Here is a 16,598-nt window from a genome sequence, read left to right as displayed (position 1 = left end):
GTCCTTAAAAAACTAAAAATAGAATTACCATATGACCCAGCAATCCCACTACTGGGCACATACCCAGAGAAAACCATAATTCAAAAAATTACATGCACCCCAATGTTCATTGCAGTACTATTTACAATAGCCAGGTCATGGAAGCAACCGAAAGGCCCATCAACAGATGAATGGATAAAGAAGATGTGGTACATATATACAATGGAATATTACTCAGCCATAAAAAGGAACGAAATTGGGTCATTTGTAGAGATGTGCATGGATCTAGAGACTGTCATACAGAGTGAAGTAAGTCAGAAGGAGAAAAACAAATATCGTATATTAATGCATAGATGTGCAACCTGGAAAAATGGTACAGATGAACTGGTTTGCAGGGCAGAAATTGAGACACAGATGTAGAGAAGAAACATATGGACACCATGGGGGGGAAAGCAGCGTGGGGTGGTGGTGGTGGGGTGATGAATTGGGAGATTGGGATTGACATATATACACTAATATGCATAAAATGGATGACCAATAAGAACCTGCTGTATAAAAAAATCAATAAAATTCAGAAAAAAAAAAAAAAAAAAACCAGAGGGACTTCCCTGGTGGCACAGTGGATAAGACTCTGTGATCCCACTGCAAGGGGCCTGGGTTCGATCCCTGGTCAGGGAACTAGATCCCACATGCATGCAGCAACTAAGAGTTCGCATGCCACAACTAAGGAGTCCGCCTGCCACAACTGGGACCAGGTACAACCAAGGAAATAAATAAATAAACAAATATTTTAAAAAAAAAACAGAAACAGGGGCTTCCCTGGTGGCGCAGTGGTTGGGAGTCTGCCTGCCGATGCAGGGGACACGGGTTCGTGCCCCGGTCCGGGAGGATCCCACATGCCGCGGAGCGGCTGGGCCCGTGAGCAATGGCCGCTGGGCCTGTGCGTCCGGAGCCTGTGCTCCGCGGCGGGAGAGGCCACAACAGTGAGAGGCCCGCGTACGGCAAAAAAAAAAAAAAAAACAGAGTCATTGACACAGAGAACAAATAGATGGTTGCCAAAGGGGTGGGGGGTGGAGGGAATGAGTGAAATAGGTAAAGGGAATTAAGAGGTACAAACTTCCGGTTTCAAAATAAATGAGTCATGGGGATGAAATGTACAGTGTGGGGAATATGGTCAAAAATTATGTGATATCTCTGTATGGTGACAGACGGTAACTTATTGTGGTGAGCACTTTGTAATGCATAGACATATTGAATCACCATGTTGTACACCAGGAACTAATATAGTTGTAGGTCAATTATACTTCAAAAAAATTATGACTGGAGTGGTATTAGCAAGAAGGGCAATGAATTAGGTACTAACCCTTTCAAGGAATCAGAAGGACCAACCAAGGGTCAGTAGATGTCTGCAACAATAGTTCTGTTAAATAGCATAAGATTTAAAGCTGGGAGTTTGGAGAAAGCGAAGGATCATTTTCTGGAAGCAAAGCAAGTAGGTCAATATTGGCCCAGTGGCAGGAGGAGTGAAGGAGAGAAGATAGTCACCATTTGAGTTAGTGGTGGGGAAGCAGTGTCACCAGGGAGATCCAGTTTTCCAGAAGATCTAGAAGATGAAGGAACTGTCCACAGAAGACAAATCCTAGGGCCCTTCTCATGCCTGAGTTTGGAGGGGCTTGGTGAAGGGTTTTAGTAGTTAGGGGGCAGGAGACAGGATGAGAGAAGGGGAAGCAGGGCCAGATGGGGATTAGATGCAGGGAGGAGGCTGACCAGGGACCATAAACAGGGATTAAGGGCGTAATGAGATTAGTCCTGGCATCTGCAGCAGAGCAGTGGTGAGGCTGAGTGGCTGGTGAGGCTGTCAGGGAGAAAAGTAGTGCAGAGAATATGTGTACGCATAACACGCCGGAACAATCTGGTATATGCTGGGGAGGGGTTGTCTTGCGGGGTGTATGCAGTAATCTAGGCTGCTCACCCTTCAAGTCCGGCTAAGGACGTGGGGAAGATGGGCTTTTCCAGAACTCTGACACTTACCAACACTTTTCCAAGAATGGTCAAGAAATTGATGAAAAATTCAGTGAAAGAGAAGAGAGCACAAGACCAGATACCAACGCAGATTTGATTTAAAATGTAGCAATGGTGAAATTTCAATTTGGTGAGGAAAGAATGGTACTTTATTTGATAAGTGTTGCTGGGACTTCCCTGGTGGTCCAGTAGTTAAGACTCCTGCTCTCTATGCAGGGGGCCCGGGTTCTATTCCTGGTCAGGGAACTAGATCCTGCATGCCGCAAGTAAAAAAAAGAGAAAAAAGATCCCACATGCTGCAACAAAGATCCCGCACGTGGCAACGAAGATCCCACATGCCACAACTAAGACCCAGCGCAGCCAAATAAATAAATATTAAAAAAAAAAATAGGGGCTCCCCTGGTGGTGCAGTGGTTAAGAATCCATCTGCCATTGCAGGGGACATGGGTTCGAGCCCTGGTCCAGGAAGATCCCACATGCCGTGGAGCAACTAAGCCCGTGCGCCACAACTACTGAGCCCACGTGCCACAACTACTGAAGCTCACGTGCCTACAGCCCATGCTCCGCCACAAGAGAAGCCACGGCAATGAGAAGTCCACGCACCACAACGATGAGTAGTCCCTGCTCGCCGCAACTAGAGAAAGCCCGTGTGCAGCAGCGAAGATCCGATGCAGCCAAAAATAAATAAATAAATAAAATAAATTTTTTAAAAAACTGATCAGCAAAAAATAAATAAATAAGTGTTGCTGACTCAACTGGGATCCCACGAGGAAGAAAATGAGGTAGAACCCCTATCTCTCACCATAGTGAAACAAAAAACAAATTTCAGATGGTTTAAATGTGTACATGTAAACAATATGCAGAATATATAAAAATATATTACAAAAAGCCTTTTATTTTATTTTAGGCCGTGCCTTGCAGCTTGCGGGATCTTGGTTCCCCAACCAGGGACTGAACCCAGGCCACGGCAGTGAAAGTGTTGAGTCCTAACCCCTGGACCACCGGGGAATTCCCTCCAAAAAACCTTTTAAGCCGGACCAGAAAGACAGAAACTATAAGAGAAAAGGTCGACACATTTAATTACATTAAAATGGTAAATTGTTTATGGCTAAAGATACCTCAACCAAAGTCAAAGGGAATTAATAGAATAGGAAACCATTTGAAATCCATGTGAAAGACAAGTTAATATCTATATTATACAAAGAGCTCCTGGGAATTCCCTGGTGGTCCAGTGATTAGGATTCAGCACTTTCACTGCCGTGGCCCAGGTTCAATCCCTGGTTGGGGAGCTAAGATCACGAAAGCCATGTAGCGCGGCCAAAAAAAAAAAAAAGAGCTCTGATAAAGTGATAAGAAAAAGACAAATAATCCACTGGAAAAAAGGAAAAGGGTAGAAATAGTTCCCAGAAGAGCAATCCAAGTGTCTAACAAGAATATGAAAAGATATTTAGTCTTACTAGTTGTCAGGGAAATGTAAATTAAAGTAATAGCATGTTATCACTTAATACCCACAGATCAGGACTTCCCTGGTGGTCCAGTGGTAAAGAATCCTCCCTATGATTCAGGGGACACTGGTTTGATCCCTGGGCAGGGAACTAAGATCCCACATGCTGTGGGACAACTAAGCCCATGTGACACAACTACTGAGCTCGCAGTCCTCAACTAGAGAGGCTGCGTGTCACAAACTACAGAGCCCACGCACCCTGGAGCCCACACGCCACAACTAAAGAGAAGCCCAGGCGTTGCACCTAAGACCCAACGCAGCCAAAAATTAATTAATTAAATACCCACAGATCAACAAAAAAGAAAAACACAAATGACACCTATTGTTTGTGGGAATATGGCTAATATGGTAAAATGGCTCTACTCTCATTCATTTCTGGTGAAAAAGTGTTTCCTTACAGCCATTTTGGAAAACAATCTGGAAAGATCTATTAAAATTGAAATATACACACCCTTTAACCCAACAATTCATACCTGGGAATCAACCCACTTTAAAAATAAATAAATAAATAAAAGCAAGAGCACATAAAGATGGATATGTCCAAGAATATTTATGGTAGCATTAATCAAAGTGGTGAAAACAAAACAAGACAAAACTGAAAAACAAAAGGAATACACCTTAATAAGGCAATGAGTGAATAAATGCTGGTGCATCCAGGTTGCAGAATATTATACAGCCATTAAAAAGGAGGAATTTAGCACTATGCTAATTGATGTGAAGGGTTAAGTCAAATAAGCAAGAAGAAGAGATATGTATATAACATGGTCACACTTTTCTATAAAAATAGTGACAAAAATAATCCTATACATCAGGGGTCCGCGGCCTCTTAGGAACCGAACGACACAGCAGGAGGTTAGTAGCAGGCAAGCGAGCAAAGCTTCATCTGCCACTCCCCATCACTCTCATTACCGCCTGAACCGTCGCTCCCATTACCGCCTGAACCATCCACCCCAACATCACCACCCCGTCCATGGAAAAATTGTCTTCCACGAAACCGGTCCCTGGTGCCAAAAAGGTTGGGGACCGTTGCTCTATATGTTCCAGGTTTTTTATGTGTGATTCTATCAACAGGTGGAAAGTCTAGAAGGACACATACCAGAGTGTTAACAGTGGTTTTCTGGGGAAGAAAAGTCAAAATGATAAATAAGTAAAAATTTTTAAAGAAAAAGGGCATCTGTCATAATAACCATTTTTCCAACTTTTTGTAAACTGACACATTTGGTGTGTGTAAATGCACAGGGAGGCAAATGAAGGGACAAGCACCAATGTTATAATGGTGGATTTTCTCAGGGTTGGGGGATTTCAGGTGATTGAAATTTTCTCTCTTTTTCTTTTCAACATGCTTAAATTTTTACAATGATCAACATTACTTTTTTCTTCATTGAGGGAAAAAATGTTGTGTGTGTGGGTATGATCAACAAATCTTGGTATGGGATTGGCATTATGGGATAGGAAGAGGATGGAGCCAAGGAAACTCAATTACCCTCCACTCCCTGGTACCCTCCATCCCCTTATTCCCTCCATTCCCTGGTGCCCTCCATCCCATAGTACCCTCCATTCCCTGGTGCCCTCCATCCCCTTATTCCCTCCATTCCCTGGTGCCCTCCATCCCATGGTACCCTCCATCCCTTGGTACCCTCCATCCCATGGTACCTTCCATTCTCTGGTATCCTCCACCCCCTGGTACCCTCCATTCCCTGGCACCCTCCATTCCCTGGTACCCTCCATTCCCTGGCGCCCTCCATCCCCTGGTACCCTCCATCCCCTGGTACCTTCCATTCCAGGTGCCCTCCATCCCCTGGTACCCTCCATCCCTTGGTATCCTCCATTCCCTGGCACCCTCCATTGACTGGCACCCTCCATCCCCTCTGCCTGCTTGTTCCCTTCAATCACTCATCACAGTCAGTAAGTAGCTTGTTAGAAGGGAGGAGGGGAGACCAGGAAAGTGTGATGTCATGGGCACCCAGGGAGAGAGCATATAAAATGAAGGAGTGCCAAGAGCTTCAAATGCTGCAGAGAAGGCAGGTAAGACAAAGACTGAAACTGTCCCTGCAATTTAGTGACAGGGAAGTCTAAAGACCTTGAGTAGAGCAGATTTAGTGGCATGCAGGCACCAGAGGCCACCCTGCAGAGGGTGAGGGAGCATGAGGGGGCCAAGAGAAAAAGCCCGCTTGGTAGACCAGAAGGACACAGGGGTGGGTAAGGATGATTTGAATTAAATGTCAATTTTAAAATGTGTGAGGGGCTACATGGTTTTTCAAATTTATTTAGGCATACACAAGCATAAAAGGTTGAAATCATAGGTGTAGACAACCCCTTCTGAAAGTGTGGCTGTGAGTGGGATAAAAATGTGATGGCAGGACCTTGAGGGGATTAGCAGGCTTACTCCGAGAGAGAGACTTGAGCCCGTTCATCAGCTTATGGGATGGGGCCAGTTGGGAGGGGGAGGGGACTGAATATGTTTGAAAAGAGATCATGAGGGGAGCCCCAGAGAGGCCCATGTTCCCAGGCCTGGCTGCACATCAGAATCACTGGGCCCACCCAGAACTACTCATTCAGACTCTCCAGAGGCTGAGCCAAAAAATCTGGACTTTAAAAAAGACACTTGAAGAGCACTAAAAAATATAGCAATCATCTAGGAATAAATTTAACAAAAGAGGGACTTCCCTGGTGGCGCAGTGGTTAGGAATCTGCCTGCCAATGCAGGGAACATGGGCTTGAGCCCTGGTCCGGGAAGATCCCACATGCCACAGTGCAACTAAGCCCGTGCGCCACAACTACTGAGCCTGTGCTCTAGAGCCCATGAGCCACAACTACTCAGCCCGCACACCACAACTACCAAAGCTCGCATACCATAGAGCCCATGGGCCGCAACTACTGAGCCCGTGTGCTGCAACTACTGAAGCCTGCGCGCCTAGAGCCCGTGCTCCGCAACAAGAGAAGCCACCGCAATAAGAAGCCCAAGCACCGCAACGAAGAGTAGCCTCCACTCGCCACGACTAGAGAAAGCCCGCGCACAGCAATGAAGATCCAATGCAGCCAAAAAAAAACCAAAATTAACAAAAGATGTGCAAAACACATTATAGAGAAAAAAATTTTTAATTAACTGAATAAATGTATGTGTGTGAGTATACGCATGAGTGGACACACACACACACACACTCACACCATGTTCGAAGACTGGAAGACAAACTTCCAGGATGCAAACTTCTAGTCATAAGATTAATAAGTTTTGGCGATGTAATGTACAGCATGGTGATTATAGCTAATAATACTCTATTATATACCTGAAATTGCTAAGAGAGTAGATCTTAAATGTCCTCACCACACAAAAGAAATGGTAATTATGTGACTGGTTGGAGTGTTAGCTAATGCTATGGTGGTAATCATTTTGCAATTTATAAATGTATTAGATCATCACATTGTACACCTTAAAAATACACAGTGTTATACATCAATTATATCTCAATAAAGCTGGAAAAAAAACAAATTTTGTTAGGTCTCCCCCATCTTCTATCTTCTCTTCTTAATATGTGCACATTTGAAAAAAAAAAAAGAATTAGAAGACTCATTTTTGAACAATGTACTGACCTGTAGAGTCAATGCAATCAAATCAAAATCCTCATGGTTTGTTTTTCTTTTTTGGTAGAATGTGACAGGTTGATTCTAAAATACATATGGAGGGGGCTTCCCTGGTGGCACAGTGGTTAAGAATCTGCCTGCCAATGCAGGGGACACAGGTTCGAGCACTGGTCCGGGCAGATCCCACATGCCACGGAGCAATTAAGCCCATGAGCCACAACTACTGAGCCCGCGCGCCTAGAGCCTGTGCTCCACAACAAGAGAAGCCACCGCAATGAGAAGCCTGTGCACTGCAACGAAGAGTAGCCCCCACTCGCTGCAACCAGAGAAAAGCCCACGTGCAGCAACAAAGACCCAACGCAACCAATATAAATTAATTAATTAAATTTATAAAATAAATAAAATAATATGGCAATGAAATGGCCAAGAATATCTTCCTAAATATATATATATATATATATATATAGGAATATCGCTCTACTGAATATCAAACTTCATAAAAGTACAGTGATTAGGAGAGGGTGGTATTTTTGCAAGGATAGACGACTGAAGAAAAGACTAGAAGCTGACACTGAGGTGGACACAAGCTGTGATTTATGTAGCACAAAAGAGTGCAGGGAAAGATGAGCCTTTTCGATAAACAGATTGAGTGTTCATACAGGGAAAAAATGAAACTCGACCCTTACCTCACACCATAGTGGGATAATAAAGACAATAAAAGATTAGAATAAAGAACAATAAAGATTATAAAAGGCGATAGAAGGTGAAAGAAACGTTTGAGGATGAAAGCCTCAGGGTGGTGACAGATTACTTTTCCTGATACAAAAGCACCAACCTTAAATGAAAAGTCTGACAAATTTGGCGTCATTAAGATTAATAAATAATTCCATTTGTACAACATTCTAAAACAGGCAAAACTGGGACTTCCCTGGTGGTCCAATGGTAAAGAATCCGCCTTCCAATGCAGGGGACACAGGTTCGATCTCTGGTCAGGGTCCTAAGATCCCACATGCTGCGGGGTGACTAAGCCCGTGCACCACAACTACGGAGCTCACAAGTCTGAACGAGAGAGCCTGCACGCCCCAAACTACAGAGCCCACATGACCTGGAGCCTGCACACCACAACAAGAGAGAGAAAAACCCACACGCCACAACTAGAGAGAAGCCCGCGCACCACAACGAAGAGTCCCCACGCCGCAATGAAAGATGCCACATGACGCAACGAAGATCACGTGTGCTGCAACTAAGACCCAACGCAGTCAAAAAAATAAATTAAATAAATATTAGAAAATAACTGCAAATTTTAAAGAAGAGAGGTGCTTCTTTAAAAAATAAATAAATAAAACAGGCAAAACTACCCCATAGTGTCTAGGAAAGCATACTCAGGCTGAAAATGATCAAGAGAAGCAAGAATGAGATTGCACAGAAGTCAGGGTGGTGGTTCCATGTAGGGGAGGAGGGGCTGAGGCTTTGAGTCGAACAACATTCTTTTTTTTTTTTTTTTTGGCCAAACCATCTTAGTTCCCCAACCAGGGATTGAACCCATGACCCCCTGCATTGGAAGGGCGGAGTCTTAACCACTGGACCACTGGGGAAGTCCCCAGTGTTCTCCTTCTTGACCTTGATGAGGTTACAATGGGAGTTGGCTTTGTAATAATACATTAACTTATACATTTACGTTTTATGCTTTTTTCTGTATCTATAAAGGTTTTAAGGGAAAAATCACACTTCCCGTGTGATTCTGATGAGCAACCACATCTAGGCACCCCTCATCTAGAGCCTCAATGGAGTAGCACTGTAATAGCCACGTCTGTTTCTGGTGATAGAATCTAATCCTGACTCACAGATCTCAGACATCAACTCACAAATCTGAAAAACCCAGGGTAGTTTCAGGAATGGTTGGTTCCAGATACTCCAACGAGATTGTTAGGAACCTCCCCTCTTTGCTCTGCTTTCCTCCTTATCCTGCAGGCTCTCGACCCCAGGGCAGCCCTCACCAGTCCAGGCTAAGTTCTGCAAGGTGAGCCACATGAGCAGAAAGAAAACGTCCCCTTCTCTGGCGTCTCAGCAATAGCACTGGGTTGGCTCTCCCTGGACTGAACAGGGTCACATGCCCACCCCTGACCCATTGATGTGGCCAAGAATCTGAAGTATGATTGCCCCGATGTGAGGGTAGAGTGAGCCTCACCTGAATCATATTATCCATATGGGAGAAAAAATGAAGTTTCCTCCAAGGAATAAGTGGGTGTCATTACCAACAGAAAAGGGAAAAGATGCTTGGGCAGAACAATAGGGATCAATGGGCTAGAAGCCCCAGTGGGGTCAGGGGAGAGGTGTGGTAGAGGAAAGTGGGCAGGGGTTGGGGGAGGTGATTGTCACTAAAGAGTGGGACGTCTGAATTGTAATTTCAGAGGTGGAGCAGTTTCGGGTGATGACAGGGTCCAAGGCGTGGCCTTGGTGGTGGGTGGCAGGGCTGTCAAGGAGCCAAGACCCCAGGGTGTTGGAGGCTCGAGAGCTCACGCCCAAGTCTTCATTAGTAAGGGCGGAACCCTAATAAAATGTGGGCACATGTGACTCAGTCTCAGAATGGTATCTGACACAAGAAATACAACCCAATAGCCTAAAGTAATTAACAAGCAATTTCATTCTTTAGTCACACCTCTCAAGGGATTTAAAGGGAGTCAAATACATAGTTCAAAGCCACACTAATTAAAATCTCCTCATGCCCTGGAGCTACTCAATCTCTATCTCCCACCAAAAAAAAAATAAAGCGATCAAAAATGCTCCTCGTCCATACCCAGCTCAACTCAGCCACTTTCCCAAATGGAAGAATCAGTCTTCTTTAGGAAGGGAAGATGGAGGGAGGAGAAATTGGACCAATAATTACAGGACTCTTTTATTTTTTGGGGGGGGCACATGTCTATGCCAGCCTCTCACTGACCATTTTTGCCCCATCACAAGGAGAATGACCTAGAAGGTAAGTAAAAACAGCCACTGGGAGGGCCGCCACGAGGTGCCACAAAATGAACAGGAGTTTTTACACTTGTGGTCTCCAAACCCACCCCTCTCTTTGTGAGCCTCCACCTCAGAACCTGGAATTAATGTTGAATAAGCAGGAACAATCATGGCAGAAGCTCAAGCAGGAGCCACTTCCTCCTCTCAATAACAGACCTAGTAGGTTTTTTAATTTACTTTAACAATAAACATGGACTTGTTTTATTCAGTATAATAAATCAAGAATTAACATTTTGTTTGTTTGTTTCTTTGTTCTGGCTGTGTGTGTGGCTTGCGGGGATCTTAGTTCCCCGACCAGGGATCGAACCCAGGCACCCTACAGTGGAAGCACAGAGTCCTAACCACTGGACTGCCAGGGAATTCCCCAAGAATTAACATTTTGAGGAAAATCATTCTGAGGCTGTCAATGACACTGGTCAATTCTGGACCTTCGACTTTAAGTCTAACAAGCGGTAATGCAAATTTAAATAATAATGAAGTACTATCTCACCCATTAAACAGGAAAAAAAGTAAAATAATAAAACCCAAAATTGGTGAAGTTATTGGGAAAAAAGTACATCCGTACATTATTAGTACAATCCTTTTTGAGGAGAGAGGTGACCTGACAATACTCATCAAATTCCGTATAATATTTATTCATAAAATCATTCAAAAGATGAAGAAAATCACACACCTTCTCATGCTTCACCACTATCAACCCTCCAGGGCTGGGCATAGATTGTCTTATCTTTTTTTTCCAACTTTTTGTATTCTAGTAAAATACACATAACATAAAATTAACCATCTTAACCCTTTTTAAGTGTACAGTTCAATGTAAGTACATTCATATTATTGTGCAACCATCTACCTCCAGAACCATTTTCATTTGGCAAAACTGAAACTCTGTAGCCATTAAACAATAACTCCCCATTGCCCCCTCCCCTCAGCCCCTGGAAACCACCATTCTACTTTCTGCCTCTATGAATTTGACTATGTTAGGTACCTCTTATAAGTGGAATCATACAGTATTTGTCTTCTTGTGATGGGCTTATTTCATTTAGCATAATACCCTCAAATTTTACCCATGTTGTAGCATATGTCAAAACTCCCTTCCTTTTTAAGGCTGAATAATAATACATTTTATGTATACACCATATTTGCTTATCCATTCATCTGTTGAAGGACACTTGGGTGGCATCCACCCTTTAGCTATTGTGAATAATGCTGCTATGAACATGGGTGCTCAAATATCTCTTCAAGGTCCTACTTTTAACTCTTTGGGGCATATACCCAGAAGTGGAATTGCTGGGTCATGTGCTATATTGTCTCTTCTTTTGGGGGTTATGGCCTGGCTTCCGAATTAGAGGGTATTAAGAAGTTGGAGGGGATTGGCTGTGTGACCCTGGGCAGGTTACTTTCCCTCTCTGAGAGCAGATTCATGTTTCCAAACAGGAACTTTTGTTAACCACACACATTCCCAAGCCCATTTTCCTGGGAGATTCTAATTCAGTGCCTGTCCTGGGACCCAGGAAATCTGAATTTTTTTAAAAGAGCCTCAGGTGATTTTTATCATCATACAGGTTTGGGAATCACAGGGCCCTAGGAATTCCAAAGGCCGCTGTAGCTGTGACTATGACTTCAGTGGTTAAGAGAGTAATGTGGAGTCCTACTGACTGGGTTAAATTCCTGGTCGCCAGTTACCAGCACCACCTCCATTTCATCCCCTAAAGGAGGGTAATGGCGCCTACCACAGGACTGTTGCATTAAGTAAATGGAAGTGAAAGAAAATAAAGATTTAGCATTTACCTAGTACTCAAAAAAGTTTTCGAAAATCTTTGCGTTATTCCCAGTGGTCCTCTCCTTCAGCCTGGCTGGCCCTCTCGCAGCGGGTAGGTTCCTGTCGCCACCTGGTGGTAAGACTAAGTCAGTGCATTCACACAGCCTTTCCCCCAGTCGCCCACCCAACTCTGCCCCAACTCCCCCCCTGCCCATTCCATCCCAAGCTCACCCTACTCAGAAGCCTCAAGTCCCTCCGTAAGGGCGGAAGACCAAGGCGGGAGGGCCTGGGGTCTGAGGGTCCCAGCAGCCCCGAGAGTCCATTCCACAGCCTCAACCTAGTGATGGTGAGTCATTGGCACAGCTCTGCCTCCCTGGATGGTCCTGCACAGCCTGGTCTGTCCTGCCCCCTCCTTAATAGTAAGGATGGAGCTGAGTGCCAGCTCTGTGCTGGGGGCCTTACAGACATTGTCTCATTCAGCCCTCACATAAAGTAGAGGGACTTATACCGTTTCCACAGATAAGGAAATTGAGGCTCAGAGAAGTTAAGTGACTGGCACACAGTCACACAGCTTGCAATGGCAGAGCCAAGTCTCAAACCCAGGTGGATCTTAAACCACGGCTATTTCTACCAAGCTACAAGGCCTCTAAACTAGTGATTCCCCACCTTGGCCGGACATTTAATTCACCTGGGGAACCTTAACGACTACTAATGCCTGGGCTCCACCCCAGAGATTCTGGTTAATTGGTCTGGGATATGGCTTGAGCACTGGGGTTTTGTGAAGCTCCCCTAAGTATTCTTGTGGGCAGCCAGTGAGAACCACTGCTCTAAATTCACCCATTCTGTTTTCTGTTTCTTGGGGCTCTGGGGGTAATGGCAAACTTCCCATAAGCGATCTGAACCGAGGTGTTCCGCTTCCGCCAGCCTCACAGATGCAGTGGAGGGCGAGAGTGCCACGTGACAGTCCAAGCCTGGAGCAGAAGTCCAGGTTCTACCGCAGGGAGGATAGTGGAAGGTGTGCTCCCAGGCGCGCCAGCACCCACGCTGGAGCGAGGCCTGAGGATGTGGGGCCCCGCGTTCTGCTGCGTACTGGCTGTGTCCTTGGGCAAGTGACTGCACCTCTCTGTGAAGTTGCGGGTATGGAAAACATGTATGAAAGTAGCATCAACCGCATAAAATGGCTGAGTATTAAATGAGCTAATTAAGAGAAAACCCACTTAGAACAATGCCCGGAACCCAGCAAGCTCTCAATAAATGTTACAACTACTGCTGCTGCTATTATTATTATTCCTGACTCTGACAATAGCTCCCCGTGTGGACTACTCACCAATTGATCAGGAGCAGCAAAAACCCTCTCCCGTTTTATAACTACTATTCTCTCAAATCAAAAACAGAGCCCCGCCCAGAGGCGGGCACATGACTCGAGCTGGCCAATCAGAGTACCTCCATTCTCAGACTTAAACCGACAGATCCAGGAGTAAGCAAGTGACCAAGTAGAGCCATTCAGGCCCCCACCTGGGGGAACTGATGTGGTCAGGGAGCCATCAGAGGTCACCTTTCCTGCTAACGCAGAGGAAAGCAGAGTGAGAGAGAGACTTGGGGACTCCTTTTGAGCCCCTGGGTACAGCCATGCCTGAGGTGAGACTGCGTCTAGCTGGCCCAGTTGAGGGGCCAATCAGTTCCCTTTTGAGCTTATGCTAGTTTGCACTGTACTTCTGTCACCTGCCATCAGCAGAATCCTACCTGGCTTTAGGTTGGGTTCATAGTCCCTGATCACCCCCCAAGGATTCAACTGAGATGATGTCCAGGAAGTGGCTTCTTACGTGGAGGTTGTGTCCTGAAGGCAACTCTCAAATTACTTTAATTGCCCATAAGTGAAAATCGCACATAGCAGAATTGCCCTTGACAATCTCTCATAGATTGACGAGGACTAGAATGCAAAGTGTTTTCCTGGACTTATAACAGCCATCATTGGGACAATAAGAAAAACTTATTGGTCTTTGGCCAAGGGTATGCCAGAGTTCATTATACTATTCTTTCAAATTTACTATGTGTAAATTTGAAATTGTTTCAAAAATAAAGAAAAAAATGAACATTGGAGGAAAAACGAAAGAAAAAAATGAACATTGGAGGAAAAACGAAAGAAAAAAATTTTGAAGAAAAATATCTCGTAAGTTGCCTGTCAGATACTGTACCTGCCACACGTGAGCACCACACTGGAGACACAAATGGACTCTGAACAACTGCCAGGGGCGGTGCTCCACCAGGGGTGCAAGGAATCCACATCTCTTCCCCTGAGTACCGGGTGGAGAGACAGGCGTTTAAGGACCCATTTGTGCCAGGAATCTGTATCTTTAAACACTAGAAACACTAGACTCGCATGTCGTGGGACCAAGACAGAAAAAGAGACAGGCAGGGTCTTCCTCTCGTCCCAGTTCACAGCACCTGAGATAGTTCTCTGTCTCTGTCTCTGTCTCTCTCACCTCATTCAATTATTCATCACATGCTGTGGACCCTGGAGAGACAGCTGTGAATGGGATGGACAAAGTCCCTGGCCTAATGGAGCTTGTCCTCACAGCTCATGTGACATTATTCAGAGAAGTGTGGGGAACTACCCAACAGTGAAATAGCATCTGCCTTTCTTGAGGGCTTCCTGGAGATGGTGCTGTATTGAGTGCTTCTCAAACTTGAGTGGGTATCTGAATCCCCAGAGGATGTGCTAGAATGCTGATCGCTGGGCCCTACCCCAGAGCTGCTGATGGTCAGAGATGAAATCTGAGAATCTGTGCTTCTAACATGTTCTGGAGTGACGCTGATGCTGCTGGTCTGGGGAACCCACTTTGAGAACCACTGCTTTACTGAGAGGAGTAATTTCAAGAGTGAGAGTTTCAGGCCCCACAGGAGGCTCTGGTCACTCAAGGAACTTTTAAAACTCCTACTTCCCAAGACCCACTCTATATCAATTAACTCGGAATTTCTGAGAGGTAAGACCAAGCATCAGCACTTTTTAAAGCCTACTGAGCTGAGTAATTCTAACACACAGCTGTGGTTGGGCATCATGACCCCCAAACGAACCCAAACCCAGACTGAACTTCAGTTTTACCCAGATTTGCCTTCAGCTTGGTCCAGACATCTCCCAGTTGCAGGCCCTTGGGCCAGCCCTGTGCTGGGCCGTCTGCAAACTTATTACCAATCTCACAGTCCTGCAAGGCCTCTATCATCATCCCATTTTATAGATGGGAAAACTGAGGGTTATGTCCACCTGGGGAAGAAAGCAGCAGAGCAGGATTCTAACCCAATAGTGCTCAGCTTTTCTCTTCTTCCTGACGCCACTTTGCCTCAGTGTTTCCCAGGAATGCATGGCATTTGGGGCTGGACCACTGTGCCTGTTTCCCACATTACAGGACATCTAGAACCTCGAGCTCCTGCCTCTAAACACCATGAGCAAACCACACACACACACACACTCTGTTATCATTGTGACAATTCAAACACCCCACACGACTTCCCTGGTGGCACAGTGGTTAAGAATCTTCCCGCCAATGCAGGGGACATGGATTTGAGCCCTGGTCCAGGAAGATCCCACATGCCACAGAGCAACTAAGCCCATGCGCCACAACTACTGAGCCTGTGCTCTGGAGCCCACAAGCCACAACTACTGAGCCCACATGCCACAACTACTGAAGCCCGCATGCCTAGAGCCTGTGCTCCGCAATAAGAGAAGCCACCGCAATAAGAAGCCCGCACACTGCAACAAAGAGTAGGCCCCACTCATCGCAACTAGAGAAAGCCCGCAGCAATGAAGACCCAACACAGCCAAAAATAAATAAATAAAAATAAATAAATAAACAAAACACTCCATACATTTCCAAATGCCTCACCTGAGTACCACTGCTTCAGACACTAAGCCCCAGGCATATCCCAGAACACTTAAATGTCCCTTCCTAAGTCTGCCCGACACCTCCAGTGACACCTAGCCCTGCTATTAGATTCTTCCAATTTCTGACTTAAAATCCAACCCTGGTATAAACTTCAGCTCAAAACCTCACCCCAACCTGACTCTAGCCATAATCAAGTTCCTGAATTGCTTGTTAAACCTAACACCAACCTCACAACCTTCCTAAAACCTGACTTCCAGACCCAGTCCTTCAGATGTCATCATTGATCTGAGTCTTCAGAATATCTAAATGTTCCCCTTAACTACACATCCTCACCTCAGCTCTCTCCACCTTATTTTTTATTTATTCTCCACAGCCTTTCTGAATGTACAGTTCTCGTCAGCTCACCTTCTGTTCAACAACTTTCCAAGGCTTCTTAGCACCCACTCATGCCCACTAGCATTAAATGTCATCTTCAGTAGGACCCAAACATAACTTTCTAGTTGCAGCCATTTGCATTAGGTTCAATTACAAGTTTAAAAAAATCCCCATGTCACAGTGACTTCAGCAAGATGTGTTCGTGGTTTTTTTTTCTTCTTCTTCTCTCTCTCTCTCTCTCAAATCAAGGCTCCTAGCTGGTTGCTCCACAGGGGCAGCTCACATTCCCAAGGTTACCTCATGGTCCAAGATGGCTGCTAGAGCTCCAGCCATTAGGTCCTCTTGCCAGTCAGTGAGAAGGAAAAAGTAACCAAGAAGGGTGCACCTCTTCTGTAAAGGACCCTCCCCAACAGCTGGAATTTAGCTACATGGATGCAAGGAAAGCTGGGACATGTCTTTTTCTGCATGTCTATATGCTCAGCTA

General features: G+C 45.2%; 1 long non-coding RNA gene across 3 annotated transcripts in view; it reads right to left on the bottom strand.

The window, feature by feature from the left end:
- Positions 1-16,598, bottom strand: part of LOC132598090 (uncharacterized) — a 102,387-nt gene that overhangs the window by 83,118 nt on the left and 2,671 nt on the right. For all 3 annotated transcript variants that reach the window (XR_009565792.1, XR_009565794.1, XR_009565793.1), the window contains exons 2-4: positions 14,054-14,152; positions 12,090-12,981; positions 11,888-11,988 (exon numbers count right to left, since the gene is read on the bottom strand). This is a non-coding gene — a long non-coding RNA (uncharacterized lncRNA). The remainder of the gene's footprint in view (positions 1-11,887; positions 11,989-12,089; positions 12,982-14,053; positions 14,153-16,598) is intronic.

The sequence above is a fragment of the Globicephala melas genome, chromosome 11 (assembly GCF_963455315.2).
Source record: "Globicephala melas chromosome 11, mGloMel1.2, whole genome shotgun sequence".
Taxonomy (NCBI): Eukaryota; Metazoa; Chordata; class Mammalia; order Artiodactyla; family Delphinidae; genus Globicephala; species Globicephala melas.
Note: the sequence above shows the minus strand (reverse complement) of the source record. Positions and strands in the feature narration are given on the sequence as shown.